At 49.3% G+C, this 6,000-nt stretch overlaps 1 pseudogene; it reads left to right on the top strand.

Moving 5' to 3' along the window:
• Window positions 1-2,742: 2,742 nt before the first annotated feature.
• LOC146811693 (zinc-binding protein A33-like) overlaps window positions 2,743-6,000 on the top strand; it is a 132,099-nt pseudogene continuing 128,841 nt past the window's right edge.

The raw sequence follows: 6,000 nt of genomic DNA, 5'->3' as shown, positions 1-6,000 counted from the left end.
GATGCATGTAATAGCTCAGAGGGGATACAGAAGAGAAGAGAATGGAGGAGCACACCTGAGCCACAATGCCAGAGGCACGCCAGCGATAGCCACGGAGGGGAGCAGCACCACCACCACTGACAATGAAGCTACCCAGCCGCAGATGCCCAAGGAACTGGGAATGCCCAAAACCGACCCAGCCAACAAGACAACCCCGTCTGAGGAATGACACCACTGGACAGAATCAACAGGACCACCGACCCTGGAAAAGTAGAGGCAGGCTGACATTGGGACATGCCCAACCGGCAGACACCCAGGAACCGAAGAAGCGGGAGCCAGAAAACAAAGGCGGACACGGAACCCTGACAAGGGACCTACCCGCGAAAAAGGGATGCGACCAGGACAATATGTTTAGGAACTTAGAGACAGAAAAGGAAGAAGAGCCATGCGTCCACAACCCAAAGCACAAAAAGTGCAAAAATTAAGGAGCCCAAAAGCAACCAATGGGCAAACAAAAACAACACTGCTACCAGACGCCATGAGTAAAGCCCACAGGGTGCCGAACCTCGCCCCATGAGGTCCAGCCAAGGAGAGACCCACCAGTCACCAAAAACTAGAGAGGACCTGAGCCAACACCACCAAATGAGTCAGGCTCAGGCGCAAACAATCCCCGGATGGAAAAACAGCCAACAGCAGCCCAAAGTCCGAAAGTAAGACGAGTGAGGCAGAAACGAACACGGGCTGGCCCAGATCAAAAGTAAAGAGAGCGGAAATCTACCAAAGATCTGACCAAACCAGTGGCTCAGTAGGGTTGGACATGGGACGCCACCCCCCAGGAGAACGGGGTAAAACACAACATGAATTGTAAAGCGCACACACATAGGGGCACCTAGATGCTGAATAACAGATGCAGATCGTTATCCAACTCAACAACACACAATTTATCAACCTCGGAAGGACGAAAGGCAGAGCTGACCCACCAAGATTTGAACCCGTGACCATGAGGTCAGACACAAGCCCCCACAGTGGAAGCAGTAGCCCAACAAGCCACCACACCCAGAGTTGGGAAAGATGCAACAGTGGCAGCCCAAACAAAACAGGAAACACAATGGGCAGTCAGTCGGCGCAAAGGACAAAAATACATCCAGACAAGGCTAACTGCATGTGCAGAACCACCATGCACCAGAAACTGGCCCACAGGGGAGAAGACGCCAAACCATGCACATCCCCAACCCCCTGGCGGCAAGTGCCAGAAGGTGGACCGAAAAGACGACCATAGGACACACTGCCGCTGGGGGAGGGACGCAAACCCCTGCAATCCAGGGGCCTGTGACATCAATGGCACAAGACACTGCCACGAACGACTGCTCCCGGCTGTACAGTCCACCAACACCTGAAACGCTGCCATTGCAACACAACCAGGAGCAAATGCAGACCCACCAGCAAGGCCCCAGAGGAACGACCCAGGGTGCCTGCCTGCTAAACCAAAAGGGAGCCGTGCTAAAAGAATAACCGCAAAAGGACCAAGCACCATGAAACGGCACACTGAAAGCCCTCAAAATGGGCTGCAGTCTACCCTACAGCCATGTACACAAGAGACACAGCCCCCAGGGACCAAATGTGGCTGGAACTACTCAGCACTTGACCGCCCCACTGGCGGTCTGCATGAAACTCTCCCCGCCACAGCCCAGCACATGCATGGGGAGTGGGACTGCGAGGGGTGCTTAAAACACACAAACCACCCACCACTGTAAGTGAAATGCAGCCATAGAAAGAACGAATAAAATAGAAAACACAAGCAAAACAAAAACAGAAAAACGAGTGCGAACTCTTCCTGTCGCAGGACAGGAAAACAAGCAGGCATGGAGGTTTTATTCTATTGAAATACAAAAAAAATACTAGAGTGTAAGGGTGCCTGTCAGGAGGCGGGACCACCTTATATTGTAATGACTGGGACCAACGAGTGGGTAATGGAGAACTTGATGAGTTGTTCTTGGAGTGAGATGATGGGGAAGTCTTTGAAGGGATATGTTTGTTTTTCTTGTATAGGTTGGCCTTCATGGCTTGATGGAGGAAGAAAGGGGTGGCAATAAGGTTGGTCTGGTCCAAAGGGATTAGGCTTTATTGAATTGCTGGAGAGGTTATTATGATAAGGTAGTGTGTGGTCTCAGGAGTGGGTAGGTTGAGAGATGTCTTGTTTGATGTCCAGGGTGTTGAAGAAATGAATGGAGCAAGCATTTCTCCTTGGTAGGTTGCGCATTAGGGTCCTGTTCTGGATAAAGCTATTTTGTGGGCCGCAAGCAATTGAAAATAAATAAACAACTTTGTGCCTTGATGCACGGTACTCGCTCTGTCAAAGGCCTTGGGTTGTACCGAAGCTCTCTGAGTTAACATTCGACTGAGCATGGCGTTTATTTACCTCAGGGCTACTTTGCGGAATGTCAAACGTTTCTTCTTCGTCCTTGGGGTGGCACTGCTCCTTCCACAAGCCTCGCTTCCTCGGAGAAACAGCAACACTGTTTCTGTCGCACCCTCGGCTGTTTGTTAGCTTGGAGAATAACCCCACCCGGCCTTGCCCCTACAGGGGCACCGCCAGCTTTGTAGACTGATTCCAAGGCACAGCACAGACCCTGGAGGGTCAGTCAGTCTTATGAGGCCAGAACAAACTGAGCTCGGATTTGGGATCCACCGACTTTCCCGTTTGACTTTAACTAACACACTTGGTGCCAGCTGCGAGGACAGTGGCATTGAGCAGGCATCGCCATGGATTTCAGGCGGTGGGCCACGGTGCTGGCACAGGCGCTCCCCACATCTTGCCAAGACTTCTTCAATGACCTGCTGGTCCCAAACTGCGGATCGTGCCTGGGAGGGGCCCGGGCCCTGCAGACGAGGCTCTTTGCCAGCTGCGAGGGCTGCCATGCGGGCCAGGTGCGGGAGAGCCTGGCACAGAAGGGGTGTCGGGTGGTGACCAGGCTCCGGGAGGGTAGCTCCAGGCCTATGTGCAGGGAGCACGAAGAGACACTGAATCTCCTGTGCCAGGAAGACGGCGAGCTGGCATGCCTCATCTGCCGGGACTCGCTGCAGCACGGCGGGCACAGCTTCCTGCCCCTGAAGGACGCCATGAGCGTCTACTGGGTGAGTGTGAAGCACTGGGATTAACGGGCATTACTCATATTATAAATTAAGTAGATATTTATGCGGGAGGGAGTTATTGGTAGGTCAGTTTTGTAGACCGCCAAGGATTGTTGAATCTTGATGTTTTTTTTTTGTGGCATTTTTATATACGGCGAACTCGACCCGTAAGCAATGCTTTAAATGGGCCAGTACTCGCTGGTACGGAGGACTGGCACTTCATAATTTGGATCTTTTCCTCTTCTGAGGACAGTGCCGATACTCAAACGGGCAAAAGGACATCTGCAATGGAGCGGGAACATTCAACAGCACTGCCACCGCTCGACTGCTATTGACAAGGCTAACCGTGGAGCATTTATATGTGCGCCACTCGGGCCGCTGAGCACCAGTGCAGCTCTACTGACTCCAGTGATGCATGCACCTCAAGTGGATCGCCTCCATCCTTACAAGATGCACAGAGAGCATCCAACTGCCTCCCTTCACCTCTGCACCCAAAGACATCATATGCAGCATACCACAAGGATCATCCCTCAGCCCCACTCTGTTCAACAGCTATATGACCCCCTCGCACACATCGTCAGATCCCACGGACTCAACATAGTCTCCTACTCAGATGGCACTTAACTGATCCTCTCACTCACCGAGGACCCCTCCAATGCCAAAAACAACTTCTGCAACGCCATGACCAATGTAGCTGAATGGATGAGAGACAACTGCCTCTAACTCAACTCTGACAAAACTGAAGTACTGATCTTCGGGAAGAACACCTCATCATGGGACCACATCTGGTGGCCTGCAGAACTCGGATCAACAACTATATCAACCAACCATGCACACAATCTTGGCATCATCCTCGATAGCCAACTGACCATGAAACCAAAGTTAACACAGTTGCCTCCTCCTGCTTCCACACACTATGCGTGCTCTGCAGAATCTTCAGATGGAACCCAATCAACACCAGAGAGACTGTCACTCAGGCCCTCGTCACCAGCCGCCCCGACTATGGCAACACCCTCTACATGGGCATCTTCACCCAGCTCCTCAGATGACTCCAGACCATACAGAATGCTGCAGTCAGACTCGTTGTGGACCTCCCCAAACAAACCCACATTGCCCCTCACCTGAGAGACCTCCACTGGCTCCTCATCCAGGAAAGATTCCAGTTCAAGTTCCTCATGCATGCCTACAAAGCCCTCCACAACTTAGGACCTGCCTACCTCAACCATCGACTGAACTTCCACCAACCCGCTAGACACCTGCGCTCCTCATCACTCACACTCCCTGCATCCGTTGCAGCTGCAGTGGTGGCCGCTCCATCTCCTACATCGCTGCCAAGGCCTGGGACGACTTTTCCTCTGGCTCTGTACAGCACCCTAGCTGGCAGACTTCAGAAAGAGGCTCAAGACATGACTCTTCAATGGAGACACAGTTCCCAGATACCCCTCGGGGAGACAGTGCTACAGTTTACAAATGCTGTTTGATTGATTGATTGATGACTGATGTCATTCAAAAATGAGAAACATATTTTTCTTTATCTAGTCTTTCCACCTAAGCCCTTTGTTCATCTGATGTTAAGTTTCCAAGCGTTTCTCATCTACGTTTCCTTGGTGGAACACAATGTGGGTGGTTCTTATTTTAAGCACGGTCTTGGCAATTAAAAATAAAATCTATTTATCTAAATTTGGAAGGATAATATATTAAGAGATACTCATTTATGATGGAAAACAACACAGTAGTAGCACAGTGTCTCCTTTCGTCCTGGTAGAGAATAGTAGTAGCACAGTGTCTCCTTTCGTCCTGGTAGAGAATATTCATAATTTTCAGCCTACGTAACAGTAGGGAAGGTGCTGGAATAGTAAACTATACTATTTCTAATGTTAGCAGGCCATCTACTGCAAGGTGATGTAACGACTTGCGTAGTAATGGCATTGCGTGGTTACAACGCGGTCGTTGTAACGACCTCGTTGAAATGCAATCGCAATGTGATGCCTGCGTTGTTAGGGTTGTTTCCGAACACGGAAGATGTGGTCTGCCGTTTTTGCTCTCCTCCCTCCCCTTCCATCCCCCCTTCCCTCCCATCCCTTTTCCCTTCCCCACCCGGATCCCGGTGCCCTATCCCTGCTCAGCCCCTGATGGGATTTTGGAACAGTCACTTAGTTGTTTTGAGTAGCACAGTTCTTTATTGTTGTTTCTTTATCTTTGACACAGATCTTTGTTCAATAATGTGGTAACGGACAGAACGGTTAAGATTCTAACCAGCATACTAAGTGTATAAGTGTGATGCATACCCAAATTGGATTGTACCCTGCTTTGTTTGATACTATTTTCTGGAACTGTTTATGTAAACAAGTATTCTGTAGATACAATCATTGTAGTCCTTTAATGGATATTGCTATTCATGTCATTATTAGAATAAGAATTGTAACTTTAATATCAGACTATGCATTTGAAATGTAATGTCTTCCTTATCAAAACCATAAAATCTAATAAAAACCTGTGTTAAAAAAATAAAAAAAATAGCAAAGGGTCCTTGGGGACCCCTTCTCATTTACAAATGGGTTACAACCTACTTGAGGTAGGTGGTAAAATGCAAATGTTTTGCGACTGCATTTTGGTTGCAAAACATCCACACATGCCACTGAGATTTGATATTAGGAAGGGACGTCCTTAACACGCACCTTCCTAATACCGAATCGCAAACCCAATTTTGCGATTCAGTAATTGGTTACTGAATTGCAAAATAAGACTTTGGGGCACATGCATCAAAGGTTTTTGCGATCGCAAACGGTGCGATTCGCGAAAATCGGCCGTTTGCGAAAGCAAATTAGCCTTTGGAGATGCATGAAAGTGTTTCCTAAGCGCAATTTAAGAATTCGCAATTATTTGTGA

Source organism: Triturus cristatus, chromosome 7 (assembly GCF_964204655.1).
Source record: "Triturus cristatus chromosome 7, aTriCri1.1, whole genome shotgun sequence".
NCBI classification, from domain to species: domain Eukaryota; kingdom Metazoa; phylum Chordata; class Amphibia; order Caudata; family Salamandridae; genus Triturus; species Triturus cristatus.
This window is presented reverse-complemented; position numbering and strand designations above follow the sequence as displayed.